Source organism: Schistocerca piceifrons, chromosome 1, assembly GCF_021461385.2.
Source record: "Schistocerca piceifrons isolate TAMUIC-IGC-003096 chromosome 1, iqSchPice1.1, whole genome shotgun sequence".
Lineage (NCBI taxonomy): Eukaryota > Metazoa > Arthropoda > Insecta > Orthoptera > Acrididae > Schistocerca > Schistocerca piceifrons.
The window spans coordinates 715,614,474-715,633,155 of NC_060138.1; the positions used below are offsets into that span (position 1 = coordinate 715,614,474).

Here is an 18,682-nt window from a genome sequence, read left to right on the forward strand (position 1 = left end):
AGATGTAACAGAACTGCGACGCCGCCAAGACGATCACAAGCATGAAGACGTGCAGACTGGGTGGCAGAAGCAGCTTTCATCAACAGGGAACCTGATCGCATCTTACTGAGTCCAATTCGCCAAACTTGTTTTTAATATTTTCGACAAAAAACAACGGCGTTGAAAGCACCCCCGTCCGTCCTAGTACAGACCAGGTATCGGGGAAAAGATTTCACCCCAAGCCAGCGAGCCTGCCCCTCGTCCCAGGATATTGCTGGGGAAGGGAGGCTGAGGGTCATAAGAAGCAACATTCAATAACCATTACCACGCAAAGAGGTGGCTCGAGGAGAATAGCCATATTTTTGGTGCTTGATATGCTTCATGCACAAAGCATCCATCCTGATACCACACACTCTGATCACGGTCACTCCCCATGAGCACCACACAGCCACAGCAAAGGCTGTCTGGCACGGCGACCGTTGGGAGTCCCAATGCTCTTGAATGACAAGCACTCACTCCTAGGCATAAATGAGGGGGGGGGGGGGGGGGACTGCTCAGGTATCAGTGTTGTCTGGGGACTTCGCCAGATGGGTACATGACAGCCCCACCACACGTATTAACTATATGTGCTGATCATCTATTGGAGCACAGGGGTCTATGGCAGGGAAGGAAAAGTGGAAGGAAGTGGGGAAAGGAAGCCACGCCGTAGACGCTAGGGAGGGAGTTGTTCCCCAAATGGTTCACACTATAAACAGAAAATTTAGAAGTGGAAGCCAAACACCAAAGGGGGGCTCAAAAGCGCCAAAAAGGATGAAAGATAAAAGGCAAGGGAAACGAAACCGCTGGTAATAGAGGAAACCATGTGTGCAACCAGGTCGACATAAGAGAGAGTACAAAGAGAGAAAGGGGGAGGAGGGGGCCGAAGTGAAGGAGCGAGGATGGGGAGGGAGGGACACAGGGAAGGAAATGCAGTCCAGGTAGGAAGAATGAGCTGCAATAGCTTAGGGCCTCATGGGCGTCACGCACGAACTCACAAAAGAACTGTGAACTCCTTGGGGTTCGTACACATCGGAAACTTTTCGGTAAAGTGTCAGTACTGTGGCTTAAGTGGAGAATTTGGCCTAAAATATCAATTTTTTTCATAAAATTTTAATAGCTTTTTAAATCTTTGAAATATTTACGCTTAGATGTCAAAACAATTTGGCTGTATTTGAATTGCAAGTATTAGGAGATGAACTATATCTCACTAAGATTGAGATTTTCACTCTGCAGCGGAGTGTGCGCTGATATGAAACTTCCTGGCAGATTAAAACTGTGTGCCCGACCGAGACTCGAACTCGGGACCTTTGCCTTTCGCGGTCCCGAGTTCGAGTCTCGGTCGGGCACACAGTTTTAATCTGCCAGGAAGTTTCATATCAGCGCACACTCCGCTGCAGAGTGAAAATCTCATTCTGGGAACATCCCCCAGGCTGTGGCTAAGCCATGTCTCCGCAATATCCTTTCTTTCAGGAGTGCTAGTTCTGCAAGGTTCGCAGGAGGGCTTCTGTAAAGTTTGGAAGGTAGGAGACGAGGTACTGGCAGAAGTAAAGCTGTGAGTACCGGGCGGGAGTCGTGCTTCGGTAGCTCAGATGGTGGAGCACTTGCCCGCGAAAGGCAAAGGTCCCGAGTTCGAGTCTCGTTCGGGCACACAGTTTTAATCTGCCAGGAAGTTTCTGACTAAGATATTATTCACACTGCTTTTAGTATGGATTTACGGTCAGTGTAGTACCTGTCTGTCAGAGGCTTGCATATGATCCACTAATGGCAAGATGCACTGATTCCAAGACACAAAATGTAAAAGAACTTTGCACAATTTCATGCTCCAAGTGATCCAAAGAAATTTTTGTGTCTAGAAAAAAGATACTTTTGGTTCTTGTAGGAGCTGTTTCTCGGTTCAGTACGGGACCAGGAGTCCCAGCACTCCTTTATCATCCACCCAGAACAAAATCTATTTATCTGAAGACGCTGCCTGGAGAAGGAAAATTTCAAGAAAAAAAGCTACCCTCGTCTTGAGGTCTTGAAATTATAAGAAGAAGAAGCCTTACAGCGACAGGAATCTAATGAGTATGTGTCTTGTACTAGCATTTATTTTTCAAATCAATTTTAAAATCTATTTTCCCATAAGTTGTTTTTCTAAGTTCAAGGTCAAATTTGTTATCTTAAATTTCAACCAGCCTCAGTTAAATTTTTTGTAGAAAGTAGTCTTAATGTATTTATAAAATTCTATGTATTAATGTTACCGAAAATGTCGTTTGTCTATTTTACTATAACATTTATGTACAGTACAGATAATTAAAGAAAATTTAACTTTGAAATATGAAAGAACATTGAAAGCAGTTTAAATGTGTTGTGGATGTACCTAAAAATCTGAAACGTAAAACTTGAGCTCTGTGTACCAGAAGTTGGTTCTCAAAAATACCATCAAAATCGTAACTATTCATTCCATACAGCATTGTTTACGATTTCTGTTACTTGTGTTAATACTAATTAATTAAAAAAACAGGAATCGGAAGCAGCTTCAATAGTGGTTGACGGAGAGGAGTTTTTTACAAACACCCGCTCGAAAATTTCACTTGATATGTATAAAGCTCAATTTTATTATTTCTGCCAACAGCTCAAAAGGCGCTGCACCAAAATAAGTGAATAGAAATCGTACGATCTACGACGTTGATGTTAAAAATGGCAGATTTAAATTATTTACTTCGCACTGTTACAAGAATTTTTTTTAAAAATGTAGAAAGAAAAGAGGCTGTTAGAATTAAAAAAGAAACAGATTCTAAAGTAAGAGAAGGAAAGACTAATACGGAAGCAAAAGCTATAGTGTTGATAAATGAAGGGAAGGGGGGGGTAGTGACGAAGTAATGAAAGAATTACATGTATAGAGGGTAAGAGGAAGCATGCATCACTATGGAGCAAAAAGTATATATCGTTTAAATCGAACAATAGTAACGTAACTTCCTATGCGGTACTAATCTCTTCATCTCAGAGTAGCACTTGCAGCCTACGTACTCAGTTATTTGCTGGATGTATTCCAATCTCTGTCTTCCTCTTCGGTCTCACCGTCTATATTCAATGTCGCGGTGTTTGTGTGGAAGACCACTGCGTTCGAAAGCAATACCATACCTCGATTTATAAAGCTTGTATATTTTTTTAATATAGATATCGTTATCAATGCTTTTGTGTGTCTATAGAACAAGTCCGCTTTTTATGCAGGGCGACAGTGAAATAGCCATTGCGATTGTGTTTTTAACATCTGGTGGCTTATAAGACGATTACGTCTTTCTTCCTAAGGCACAGTGCTAACACTCGCAAGATAAGCAAATGAGGCATACCCAGCCATCGAGGATTTTCGCTCAGTATTGTTTGGTATCGTCAGCGTTCATTTATTGGCGGCGTATTATATTTAGTTTGGGACGTGTGATAGATTCTCTGTGTTCAGCAGCCTTATAAAGTATGTCTACTGAGGTCAGTGTTCTGACAAGTGCAAAGAAAAGGACTATGTCTCGTCGTGAGAGGGGGTATGGATTTGACTAGGAAAACTAAGGTGTATGAAACATTTTTTAAGGGGAAAATAAAGATTTTCATATTTCCAGTGCCACAGCTGTCAGGAGCGGATTCAGATTCGATTCATACTGCGCATAATAAAAGCTCATGGCCAGAGGTGTAATGTGGCGAAGCACCAAGATGCACTTCTCAGCCGTTGTCGAGAAAATCGACAGTTAAAAGAAACCGTTGCGGTGAAATACTCTCTACGATTAATTATTTTCTACCGCGTCGTGGCGCAGCGGTAAGCGCTCGGGTTCGTAATCCGAAGGTCGCCGGATCGAATCTCGCGCCATGCAACTTCTTTTTTTTTTAGTATTTGTTTTTTGTAATTCAAATGTATATATATATATGTATATGTGTACGTATATATATATATATATATATATATATATATATATATATATATATATAATAAAAAAATGGATGGCGCGAGATTCGATCTGGCGACCTTCGGATTACGAACCCGAGCGCTTACCGCTGCGCCACGACGCTACAGAAAATTATTAATCGTAGAGAGTATTTCACCACAACGGTTTCTTTTAACTGTCGATTTTCTCGACAACGGCTGAGAAGTGCATCTTGGTGCTTTGCCACATTACACCTCTGGCCATGAACTTTTCTTATGCGCAGCATGAATCGAATCTGAATTTCACAATTGGCGGCCTCCCCTTGTGAGACTGAAATCGTAATATTTAATTGTAGGTACACTGATAAATAAGTGACTAGTATCCTAGGACGATTCTACCTGGCGTGCGAGGGGTGTGTGGTGGCAGTAGCCTGTGGCTGGAAACGATTGACATTTCCAGTGGGAGTGGTATGAATTAGGCAGGCTGGAGTACAAGAATGCAGCTGACTTAAGCTGTCGCCCTCTAGGCGGGTGAACGGCGAACTATCACTCAATAAGTGTTGGGCAGCCTTCGAGATCGCATGTGTTCTCCGTGGAAATTTGGGAAGGTTCAATATGGACGAATGTTTGTGCTGGACAATTATTCCCTGCCATGTATACTAACCAGTTGACTGCTTCTACACATTTCCCATATTTGGCTGAGAGAATATCGATTTTGATGTGTGTTGTGTGCATCTAGATGGTGAAAAACAGGTGGAAGAGACGTTTGCTGGTTCTCTAGACATGAGAAACACCTTAGTTGACTATGTAAAGTAGGAGGATGATTTGGAATCTGTCATATCATTGACATCGGTATTCGTTACAAATACGATAGGGACTCCCAGTTTCCTCTATTTTATCGTATTTTCGAATAAAGATATTCGCAGGCGAGATAGGTTTCGGTTTTTAAAGAAATAATTTCCTCGCTTTATCTTCGGAATTATACTGTGCAAGCGATTGGTTGCACACTGCTATATATATTTGCTTACTGGGCAGAGTATATGGTTTAATGATGATGTCAGCCTCCTGGATGAAATTTTCCAGAGGTAAATTAATTCCTCATTCCGATCTTCTGATGGGGTCTAATCAGGAGGACGTCGTGTTGGAATGTGAATTGGTAGATTCGGTAATCGAGAAGATAGTTTGGTGAATTTACAACGACACGTGGACAGCTTGAATGTAGTGGGAATTAGTGAAGTGCAGTGGCAGGAAAGGACAGGGCTTCCCGTTAGCTGAGTAGAGATTTATTAACACAGAGTCAAATATAAGCATATATTGCAGGAGTACATCTAATAATGAATAAGAGGGCAGGAATGCTGGTTCAAATGGCTTTGAGCACTATGGGACTCAACTGCTGAGGTCATTAGTCCGGTCATTAGTCCCCTAGAACTTAGAACTAGTTAAACCTAACTAACCTAAGGACATCACAAACATCCATGCCCGAGGCAGGATTCGAACCTGCGACCGTAGCGGTCTTGCGGTTCCAGACTGCAGCGCCTTTAAACGCACGGCCACTTCGGCCGGCGGAATGCTGGTAAGCTACTATGAACAACATTGTCATTCAGCACTGTAGTTCAAGTTTATATGTCCACTAGTTCCGCAGATGATTATAAGAGATTGAAAGAATCTGCAGGTCAGCAACTGGAAGCAGTTAATTTCATAAATTATCTGGGAGTACGCATTAGGAGTGATTTACAATGGAATGATCATATAAAGTTGATCGTCAGTAAAGCAGATGCCAGACTGAGATTCATTGGAAGAATCCTAAGGAAATGCAATCCGAAAACAAAAGGAAGTAGGTTACAGTATGCTTGTTTGCCCACTGCTTGAATACTGCTCAGCAGTGTGGGATCCTTACCAGATAGGGTTGATAGAAGAGATAGAGAAGATCCAACGGAGAGCAGCGCGCTTCGTTACAGGATCATTTAGTAATCGCGAAAGCGTTACGGAGGTGATAGATAAACTCCAGTGGAAGACTCTGCAGGAGAGACGCTCAGTAGCTCGGTACGGGCTTTTGTTGAAGTTTCGAGAACATACCTTCACCGAGGAGTGAAGCAATATATTGCTCCCTCCTACGTATATCTCGCGAAGAGACCATGAGGATAAAATCAGAGAGATTAGACCCCACACAGAGGCATACCGACAATCCTTCTTTCTACGAACAATACGAGACTGGAGTAGAGGGGAGAACCGATAAAGGTACTCAAGGTACCCTCCGCACACACCGTGAGATGGCTTGCGGAGTATGGATGTAGATGTAGAATGTATGATGAGATAAAGGGGAGACAGTTACGGGAGGCGAAAATTTAATCGATAGTAGGAAATGGAAGGGCAGGAAAAGTAGTGGGCGACTTGGACCGTAGGACAGGAATCATAGGGGAAAACGACTAGTAGAATACTGCGGAGTGCACTTGAATTAAGAATCACTTCAGATAGAATACATAATGGTAAGTCAGAGATCCCGAAATTAGATTTTAAACTGCAAATCAGCTGCAAAACATTTTCAAAGCTATGCGTGCGCTGTAACCACAATTTGTTGGTCGTGAGATGCAAATTTTAACTGGAGGTGCTGCATAAATGTAGGAAAATAAGGAGACACGACCTGAGTACAATGAAAGAAGCAGAGTTGGTTGTGAGCTTCAGTGGGATCATTAGCCAGCGATTGACAAAAAACAAAGGGAGAGCGCAGCAGAAGACGGAACACACCAGAAGGCGGAACACTACAACGATGCAAAATAACAGTGTCCAATAGAAAGTCTTGCATAACGTATGAGTTATTGGATTTAACCGATGAAAGGAGAAAATCCTGAAACGCAGCAAATGAAGCAGACGAAATGGAATACAGACATTTAAAAAATACAATTTACAGAAAGCTCAGTATTGCAAAGCAGGAATGGCTGGAGGAGAAATGAAAAGCTGTATAAGCTTGCATGGCTATGGGAATGATAAATACCACCAACAAAGAAACCTTTGTAAAAAGAGACAAGCATCAGAAAGAACAGAAAACCAATAGCTACTAAGCAAAGAAGGGAAGCACACTCCGCTGCAGAGCGAAAATTCACTCTACACTGAAGAGCCACAGAAACTGGTACACCTGCCTAATATTGTGTATGGCTCCGGCGAGCACACATAAGTGCCGCAACACGACGTGGCATGGGCTCGACTAATGTCTGAAATAGTGATATAGGGAACTGACACCATGAATCCTGCAGGGCCGTCCATAAGTGGGTGAGAGTACGAGAGAGTGGAGATCTCTTCTGAACAGTACGTTGCAAGGCATCCCGGATATGTTCAGTACTGTTCATGTCTGGGGAGTTTGGTGGCCAGCGGAAGTTTTTAAGCTATCAGGGGCCCTATATCACTCCAACTGCACACGCCCCACACCACTACAGAGCCTCCACCAGCTTGAACAGTCCCTTGCTGACATGCACGGTCCATGAATTCATGAGGTTGTCTCCATACCCGCACACGTCCATCCGCTCGATACAATTTGAAACGAGACTCGTCAGACCAGGCAACATGTTTCCAGTCATCAACAGTCCATTGTCGGTATTGACGGGCCCAGGCGAGGCATAAAGCTTTGTGTCGTGCAGTCATCAGTTGAACACGAGTCAGCCGTCCGCTCCGAAAGCCGATATCGATTATGTTTCGTTGAATGGTTCACACGACGACACTTGTTGGCGTGTCCAGTTGGAGTGATATGGGACCCCTGATACGTCTACATACGACTCGGACAGGTGACACGTATGTAAGAATGCTGCCTGATCAACTGCATCCATTCATCTCCATTGTGAATTCCGACGGACGTGGGCAACTTCAGCTGGACAATGCGACACCCTACACGTGCAGGATTGCTACAGAGTGGCTCCATGAACACTCTTCTGAGTTTAAACATTTCCGTTGGCCACCGAACTCCCCAGACATGAACATTAATGAGCATATCTGGGGTGCCTTGCAACGTGCTGTTCCGAAGAGATCTCCGCCCTCTCGTACTCTTACGGACTTGTGGACATGGTGTCAGTTCCTTCCCGCACTACTTCAGACATTAGTCGTGTCGATGCCAGGTCGTGTTGTGGCACTTCTGCATGTTCGAGGAGGCCCTACACGATATTAGGTAGGTGTGCCAGTTTCTTTAGCTTTTCATTGCGTATGTCTCTTAATGCGCAGACTTTCAGATCCATATATTCTGGGAGAAGTAATGCGTGCAATTTTCTCTCTGTTGACGAATCCAGTTCTCAGAACAGTAACTGTTAGTTTTAATGCCGGTAAAATTACAAGTAATGTTCCTATTACTATGCATTAAATAGACGAAGGCAGAGAACTGAACCAGGATAAACTGCTTTATGACAGAATGAGATTTTCACTCTGCAGCGGAGTGTGCGCTGATATGAAACTTCCTGGCAGATTAAAACTGTGTGCCCCACCGAGACTCGAACTCGGGACCATTGCCTTTCGCGGGCAAGTGCTCTACCATCTGAGCTACCGAAGCACGACTCACGCCCTGTGTCTGAAATAGTGTGCGTGAGTCGTGCTTCGGTAGCTCAGATGGTAGAGCACTTGCCCGCGAAAGGCAAAGGTCCCGAGTTCGAGTCTCGGTCGGGCACACAGTTTTAATCTGCCAGGAAGTTTCATATCAGCGCACACTCCGCTGCAGAGTGAAAATCTCATTCTGGAAACATCCCCCAGGCTGTGGCTAAGCCATGTCTCCGCAATATCCTTTCTTTCAGGAGTGCTAGTTCTGCAAGGTTCGCAGGAGAGCTTCTGTAAAGTTTGGAAGATAGGAGACGAGGTACTGGCAGAAGTAAAGCTGTGATTACCGGGCGTGAGTCGTGCTTCGGTAGCTCAGATGGAGAATTCCGCCGCCGGCGGCCGTGTCGTGCGGACGTGCGGAGCGGCTATTGCGGTGTTTACGTCGTCGCTGCGAGCGGCCGGCGCTGTGTGGTGAGTGCGCGCTTTCTGCGTTTGTCGTAGTCCACGATCGCATTCTAGAATGACATAATGGAACAGACAACGCGACGCGATACTTTGAAGTTGATTTTCGATCCGAACTACGCCCGACCGAAATCTTACGAAGTTGAGACATTTATCGAAGAAACTTTTCAGATCAAAGTGGATGAATTGATTGGAATTCACCTGTCGATTGTTAGTCCGACTGTGTTCCTTAAGTTATCCAGTTCTGACAAGTGCGACCAAATTGTAGAAACATGTGGTGGGGTGGCAAAATTCAAACATTCAGACGCACACATAGGGCAGGTCACGGTCTCGCGTGCCGGAATGGGAATAAGAACGGTTCGAATCTTTGAGCGCCCCTTTGAAATAACGCCCGAGGAGATTAACAACAAACTGAGGGAATATGGCGCCATTATCAGCAATGTCGCCGAAAAATGGTCTAGCTTGCACAAGTATCCAGTATTAAATGGAGTCAGGCAAGTTAAGATTGACATGCTGAAACATATCCCATCGTATCTCTGGATTGGTGGATATCGAGCGATCATCATTTACGATGGCCAGCCGAGAACCTGCTCGGGTTGTGGTTCGACCCAACACGTCCGCGCGCAGTGTGTTCAACGGCGTGTGACGCAACTGCCGACTGGGAAGCGAGACCCGCCTAGTCAGATGGCCACGCTATCCGTGACGTACGCCGCCGCAATTCGCAGTGACGTCGCCCCAGGTATGTGTTTCGACAGGGCGGTCGTTGCTTATGCCGACGTTCCCGATGGTACCGTAGCCATTGATACTAGCAGCACAGAAGCTACAGGTCCAGCACACTCACAAGACGAGGAAACTGACAGGTGTGCAGAACAAGACCAGGCTAAGACGGCAGCAGAAGGCATGTGCAGACCACTCGAAGAAGTCGGGCACCACAAAGAGGACACAGTTGCAACATCGGAGGATAATGACCAGCAGCCTACAACTGTTTCACCAAAGAAACGGAAGAAACGTCGAATAGCCCGTCAGGGAGCAGCAGAAATCGCGCCAATCTTGCGTGAAAAGGCGAAACAGATAGGCCAAGAATTGGCGGAGACGACACAGGCAGCTCCTCCGGAAGATCGAACAACAAAAACGAAGACCCGAAACGAGGACACTGAACCCGACCGTGGAATCCACATTCCAGGCGGTACAACTAGTCGGCAGGACCCTCCACCTGTCCCAAAAACGGACACGCGGGAAGTTACGTGCACGCGAGATTGGGCGGATGACATGGAGGAGCAAAACTATGATGCAGAGATGGCTGACATACCACAACGTTCAGGACGGACGGCACCCTACCGTCGACAAGATGCGTCCACCCGGCAACAAACCACCATCAAAGACGCTCGCGCAGAAGATGATGATGCCGATTTCTTCTAAGTAGAGCACACATTCACTTCACCTGGCAAATAGTATCCCACCTGACGCGGTATAGTCGACATGACGTCCTTGCAGGCGTACAGAATTGCGACTTTGAATATAAATAAAATTAGCAGCACCCTCAATCTGAGAAATCTCCAAGATTTTCTGTACGCCGCTGATGTTGACATCTTAATGCTGCAGGAAGTAACGGCTATCCGTTTGGACGACATCACTGGCTACAACGCCATCATCAATCCTGGCAATGACAATAGCATCGGCACAGCGATTATGACTAAAGAGGGGATCCTACTTACAGACGTGACGAAACTGCCGAACAGTAGAGGTCTCGCTGTCACGATAAACAACACCAGGCTTATCAACATCTATGCCCCGTCAGGAACCGGAAACAAGCGCCGCAGGACCGAATTTTTCAAGGAGGACATCGCCCCCTTTTCGCGGTGCGATTTGAACAAATAATATTTGCGGGTGACTTTAATTGCGTGCTGAGTCCAAAAGATCAGACGCCAAATTTTAACAAATCTCTGGAGCTGGAGAACATCGTCAGAGAATTCCATCTGTTAGATACTTGGGAACTAAAACATGGTGATCAGCTCGGTTTCACCTATATCACCAGCCATTCTGCCAGTCGTATCGACAGGATTTACGCAACGTCCAATTTAAGGCGACACGTTTTACAGTCCGAGCTATGGCCCACTATTTTCTCTGATCATATCGCGTACATATGTACGATAAATTTAGAGAAACAAGGAACGTACAGGGCGAGAGGTCAGTGGAAGCTAAACGTTGCTCATCTTTCGGATCCTGGATGTCACGCCGCCTTCCACACCACTTGGGCAGAATGTGAAAGGAAGTTCCACTTCCATGGTACGGCGCTGAATTGGTGGCTAAACTGCGCGAAGCCTGCAATAATAAAGACAATGAAAACTTATGCCCGTGAAAAAGTCGCCTGGCGGAAGCGGACATTAGACTTTTACTTCAGCTGTCTGAGAGACTTGTGCGTTCGGGATGCTACAATCATAACTATGGGCAAATCAACAGAATAAAAGAAAAAATTGCTCACCCTGCAGAGACACCATCTCGAAGGCTGTAAAATACGAACGCGTTTGCAGAACGGTACACGAGAAGAAACAACATCGATGTACAACATCCTCCAAGAGAACAAAAGAGACAAAAACAGAAATTTCTGACGGAACTCAAAACTTCAGACGGGAGACTCTTGACAGATCAAACTGCAATACGAGACGAGATCCATCGACACTTTAGTGAGTTGTTGGCCAATACACAGACAGATGAAACAGCGCAGCAAGCTCTCACTGCTAGGACGACAGAGCGACTCACTCCAGAAGAAGCTGATGAGCTCGCAGCAAGGATAACGGATGAAGACGTCGAAGATGCCATCTCGAGGAGTCCAAAGAATAAATCACTTGGACCAGATGGGCTACCCGCTGAATTTTATCAAACTTTTCGTGAAAAGATAATTGCTAAATTGACACTCGTCTGTAATGAAATACTAAATGCCGACACTGACCTTCCGAAGGAATTCTGTGAAGGTACAGTGGTCTTAGTCCCCAAAACACCAAGAGGCAAAACCGTGGAGAATCTCCGACCCATAACACTTCTCAATAGTGATTATAAAATCTTCGCCCGTATCATGATGCAAAGGTTTAATTCAGTTATTCGCACAGCGACAGGAGCTTACCAGACAAGTGTGGGAAAGGATAGAACGATATTTCAGACCTTATGCGACTACAGAGACATTATAGCGATATCGGAAGCCTGCAACATTCGCTGTGCCCTGATGTCGCTTGACTTTGTTCCGGTGTATGACATCCATGCACTTCCCCCAGAAAATTATAGCCCCCGTGAAAAACATACTGACGAATAGCACGTCAAGAATCAGTGTCAACGGACAACTCAGTCACCCGATCAATATTCACAGTTCGGTAAGACAAGGTTGCCCCATGTCCATGACGCTTTTCGCGATTACGCTTGAACCTCTCTTAGTATCCCTGACTCGGCAACTCCGTGGATTACATATACACGGACAGAAGATCATATGTCAAGCCTACGCGGACGATGTAGGGGTAATTGTGACTGACGAAAGCGAGGTGGCAACAGTACTTGAAGTTGTGGCGACCTACGAACTGGCGTCAGGAGCTAAACTCAACCGCAATAAATCTGGTATTATGAATCTTGGTAGGGGCATAGAGATCAGAGCCGCTGGACGTATCAACACTGTGGAAAAACTAAAATGCCTTGGAATAGAATATACGAATAATATCCGCCGCACAGCCGCTCTCAATTACAGAAAATTACTTGCCACATTACGAGCAAGCATAAAACAACACAGCTTGCGTAATTTAAATGCAATACAAAAAGTGCAACTAGTCAATACCTATATAACCTCCAAAGTAAACTATGTTGCTCAAGTGCTTCCTCTGCCACGAACCATAGCACACCAAATGCAAGCAGCGCTTGGTTATTTTGTCAGCAGAGGTCAGATATTTAAGGTTTCCTATAATACCTTGACGCTATCGACACGCAATGGAGGGCTACATCTAACAGACATCTACCTTAAAGCGCAAGCGCTATACGTTAGCAAAACTTAGTGGCTCATCTCTTACGTGAAATCACCCCAGTCAGCAGAGATCCACCAATCGATGTGCATCACATCTCCCACGAGTTGTGCCACTATAAACACTTTCTTGTGGAATACAGCTATGTACGCCATAGAATACCGGAGAAGGACATATATCAGGTTAAGGAGGTTTACAACACCTTGCTGGGAGAAAAATTGCGCAATCGAATAGAAAACAAGTTTCGACATTATAATTGGAAAAACATATGGGAAAACATATCTGACCACCATCTACCATCCAATGTGCGATCGACGTGGTACCTCGCAGTCAATAGAAAAATCCCCACCAACTCGAAACTGCACGCGATACGTCTGGCACACACACCAAACTGTCCCAGCTGCAACGTCGTCGACACCGAAGAACATCGTTTCGTCTGTGACGATGTGAAAGACGTGTGGAATCTCTTCAGGCAAAAACTAGCACATTTGCTCCGCACGTCACCTAACACCGTTACACCGACACACGTCCTTCTGCCAGATGACGTGCCATATCCTAACACTAAAAGAAGGTCAGCCAACTGGCTCAAAGGACTGACAGTCCATTACATCTCAACGGCTATGACGAAGAGTGCACCAGACTATTGGATGTACCTGATGACAGAACTTGAAAAGCTCGAACGACAAAAGAAATACAAAGAAAATTACGCAAATTTCTTGAACCGAACTTTGTCCTACCGATAGAGCTGAAGAACGGTTAAACGGTATTTTGTACAATCTCAGGATTAATTTTTTTTAATGATATTCTCTATTAAGTTTCTCATTCCTTTTGCGCCAACAAGGTGGCTATTTCGTTTACTCTTTGCCCTCGTGTAGCAGCACTAATAGGTTGCTGACGCAAACCTGAGACGCCAGCGGGCGGAAGTACGCCTGGCTCTCCTATAAAAATTGCTCCCGCACAATGATGGAAGAATGTAGCGGACCTATTTTCTTTCCACAACTCCAAAAGAAGGGATTTTGTTCACGTGTACACATTTACTTCGTTGGTCAACTATCTCTTATGGAACAAAATTAAAAAAGAAAAAAAAAACAAAAAAACAAAAAAAAGATGGTAGAGCACTTGCCCGCGAAAGGCAAAGGTCCCGAGTTCGAGTCTCGGTCGGGCACACAGTTTTAATCTGCCAGGAAGTTTCATATCAGTGCTTTATGACAGCTTCGCATGATTTTAATTTTAATTTTTTTAATTACCTCCTGTGCGACCGTTTTGCATGTTTTGATTTGAAACTTTTACATATTGTTTTTATCTTTTATTTTTCTTCTTTCTCATCTCTAAAGAGTTCTGGTTGCGTATAGAGTTCTGCGACCTACTCACGGCCTTACCGATGCTTCACTGTAACTCTTTAGTGAACGATAGTAACATGAATAATAAAATAATTGTATCAATGATTTTTCTCTTTCCTTAGTTTGACAAACATTTCCTTTTATGAGCCTTTATTTTTCCTTTTTTATGGCTGTATTGAAAGCAACAAAAATGATTCTCTCCAGTTTCAGTCAAAAGTAAGATTTCATACTCAGTAACTGGCACATTTAATTTTAATGCTTTTAATTCTAACCCTAGTAATACTATAAGTATCACCCCTGCTGGAGGATGTTTAATAGAATACAGATCGGAAAATAAAAATGAATGCGATGGCCGGGAATCGAACCCGGATCAACTGCTTGGAAGGCAACTATGCTGACCATTACACCACCATCGCCCACGACGCTGTGTCGCCATAATTTCTCTTTATTTTTGAGAAAACAGTGCATATTTCTATGAGCAATGTTAGTACTTATATTCCATTTTCGAAAGTATCAATGTACGTTTTTAACATAATCCTAACATTGATACTAAGTATTACAATATGCAATCAGTGTTTGATTCGTGATCAGTTTAACTGGTGTCGCGACTTACTTTTCAATTAAGTTCGTGCGTTCTTAACGAAATTTAAATGTTTATGTCTTCATGAGAAACGCTCACTGATTAGCTCCGAATGCGTTCTTATAGATCTCGTCTGGAGACCATTATGCTGTCTCTAAATATTTCACGAAGATACGTTAACGGTTTTTACAAAGTTGTTGGGACTTTACACTACCAAATTTCACTGTCCAGATAGAGACAATGCTCATTATTAACGAGTTTTTTAACAGCTTGACTTAAAAGTAACTGAATGTATAACAAATCTACAAACATTGGGGCGAAACTATATTCTAGTTTTGCACAAATCATACACTCAGTCATAAACGGTTCAGTTCAACGCAATTTCATTAGAATTATTTCCTGGTTGCTCTTTGACGTAAATACATTCCACGAACACAGTGGATTTCCACGCAGTAGAAATACACCTAATCTAGTAAGTTCATCTGTATTTACATCCATACACTACCAACAATTTACAACTGAAACTTCCATTAGGCTTATGGTTGCTATATGCAATATTCATCAGTACCCATATTTCAGCAGTCATATTCGAACTCTTCTTGACCAAAAGGATAACTTTCAATTTCAGTCACATGACTGAATTATCCTCATAACACAGTTTTATATCTTGGGATATAACGAAAATCACGTCGTCACGAGGTGGTATTTACTTCTTCGTGTCTGTGACTCCCTTCGGTTACCGACACATGTTTGTAATGAAGATAAAGCTGGATCAGAAGAAAGAAAACTTCTCTTCCTCACAGCGTGTCCCAGGAGCTACAATCAGTATTCAGGGACATGACGATCAATGGAAGCAAAAGGGTCTGTCAAAAATGGAGTCTAAAATAAATAGCTTAGGAGCTATGACTTACAGTTCTCCGCTACTACAAAACACATCCCTTCTACTGAAGAAGTACTTATAGGTCTTAAGATACGCATTTTAGAGCCCATGTTTACAAGGCCAATTTTTCTTCTTTTCGTCCATACCAAACTCTTAAAATATGTATTTTACAGCCCACGCTTACTTTTTTGCTTCGAATGATCTTTCCTGGCATATCCTTGAATGCTGACCATTCCTCCTGGGACGCTCTGTACATCTTATACGGCAGCTTATTGTCTACTTAACGCTAAAACTGATTATTACACGATCCAACGTGTAAAGGAAAGGTTTGTAATCTGAACGATGGAGAAAAATCATTTTTCACTTATCTGTTTTATTCATTTTACTACTGATCTAGCTAATCAATTTGATGCAACAGAGGGTCGCTTACTGTAAAGGTTTACTGTGAATTATCATTAAGGCAGCGAATAAAAAGGAAAGTGAAAAACAACAAGGAAGGGATGGTTTCAAAACATAACCCCCCGGCTGTAAAGAAGAACGCTAAAAATGAAATAAAATGGTCTTACTATGGTCAGCATAGTCATAGAGTAGCCTCAACACCCAGCCTTCTCCGTTATTTTTATTTTCCAAGCTACATTATATTAAATGTACTGTTAATAGAAGGGTAAACTGAAATCTTACCGGTATTAAAACTAACATACAGCTTAAATGTCTCAATTACTGTTCTGAGAGACGATTAGGCCACAGAGCAAAACTACAAGCATCTCTTCTGCCAGGATACGTAGACCTGAAAATTTTTGCTTATTAAGTGACATATACTTGATTAAAAAGCAAGTGGCGACTCAAGTGAGTCAATACTTGCTATCTAGTGGATGACTGTTTATTCGATGTAACAGCATTCATTGCCGCGCTACAGATACACGCCTATGAAGAGTTTATAGCGACAATGACGTTTTTTGTGTCAATAATTGTAATGATTCTCGAGTAATATTAGTCTTTTTCACACTGAGAAGATGGTATACTACCGAAACTGATGGTAATAATAAAAAGATATCAATACAGCTCTGTTTCATACATTTTTTTACAATGCAGTAATTTAAAATAGAAACCTTAGGAACAAAGGACAATTTCCTTTTCTGTCCTGGCAACTCTTCTTGCACCTGCTCCTACATCGGAGGGGCCGTCAGTACAGTTTTCCCGATTCTATTATCTAAAATGATTAACACAAGTTTAATTTGTTGTAATAATCAATTTCTTTGTGTGTTGTGGAACCAGTATGATCCCCACAAGAGGCTTGGATCATACATATACGTTTGTATTCTACAAACCAATATGAACTTTTTGGCAAAGGGCTCTTCCCATCGGACTGATTCCCGTATGGAGAAGGGGAAGAATGACTGCTCAAACACCTACCTGAGAGCTGTAAATAGTCTAATCTTTTCGTCGCTATCTCAGCTTCTTAGAGACCCTCTCCCGCGGCTAAAAGAGCCCCCTTTCGCCTTTCGCTCTGCCCTTTTTTGTATAGGTTCAATATCTCCTGTTAGTCATGTTTGGCACGGTTACCGTAGACTTTAGCAATAATCTACGACAATATTGTAGGATGGGTCTCACGAGTGTTTCGTAAGCAATCTAGTTTGTAGACAGATAATCTTTTCCAGGCATCCTATAAATGAACCGAACTCTATCATCTGCTTTACCCCCGGCTGAGTCTACGTTATTGTTCCATTTCACACTCATGCAAAATGTTAGTCTGATACTTGTATGAGTTGACAGATTCCAGCCATGACTCACTAATATGTAGTCGTATGATACACCTTTTTTTATTTTCTAGCCACGGAATGAGTTAATTCTTGTAGAAAAAGGAGTTCTATCAAACGGTAGTTAAAGCTAAAAAAAGTGGAGGACCCCTTCAGATGCAGGTCTTTATAAACAGGAGTAAAACTTCGGGTGAAATTTTTCGAAACAATTACCGTAAAATATCTTTGTGACTTAATAACTGTTAATTTTTAGTAGTGAGCTGATGCAGCATATGTAATCTTTTGTCAACAATTTGCAAGGTCGTTCGCGACCACCCTCACTTGAACGAGTGCAATATCTCAAGTATTCCACATCAAGAACACATTTATGCAATAACGTTTCGTAAATGTTAGAATCTAGGCCTACATATTAAATTCTAACCAACCCTGAGATAAGATGTTGAGGCAACACCAGTTGGAATGGAACGACCCAATATGTAGAAATATCCTAAAATGCATTCACACCACTACACAGCAACGACATAGCATAGTCTTCAATCAAGTAACTGATAAAAATAAATAACTGACTAGTTTAGGTGTAAAACATCTCTTAACTCGTCATATAAGCTATAATCGGAAACACAGTAACAAGAGATCCGGTGCATTGTCTCACTCTAGGCTCAAAACGACTTACGAGAAGTATGAAATTTAACAGTATGACATGCCGCAACCAAAATTATTCATCAACACTGCAGCAGAAAACGATACGTCATTTCTATACAACTGCCGTGCGTCGATGTGTCTCTCCAAATTAAGCATAATTAACGAAAATAAATTACCAGTAACAATGAATCAATAATCACTTCGGATGTAGCACCAGGCATCTTTTCTACGCTAAGGACGGAATAAGCGTATACAGGATGCAATATGGGATTAAATTTCAGTATCACTCTGGATGCAAGTGAAGTTGGCAGCGCCAAGGAGAGGCTGTGGTAGCACCTCTTCCGGTTAATTTACGAACTAGTTCGAACTGTCGCACATGTAGCATCTTCAGTGGCGTTAGTTGGGATATTATTTCGTAAAAAATTGCAATAATTTTGACACGCAGGGAGATCTTATTACGTGGCGCATAACGAGCGATTTTTTCGGACTCAGTAACGATTTCCGAGGTGGTGATTTCGGACGTATGCCACAATTTTAGCGCAACAGGGAAAAATAAAAGTAAAATAAATAAATAACAGTTCCCAGTTCCAACTCCGTACATCAT

At 43.0% G+C, this 18,682-nt stretch overlaps 1 non-coding gene across 1 annotated transcript; it reads right to left on the minus strand.

Moving 5' to 3' along the window:
* Positions 1 to 14,563: 14,563 nt before the first annotated feature.
* On the minus strand, positions 14,564 to 14,635 carry Trnag-ucc. The gene has a single exon. It is a non-coding gene; the product is annotated as a tRNA-Gly (tRNA).
* Positions 14,636 to 18,682: the final 4,047 nt, after the last annotated feature.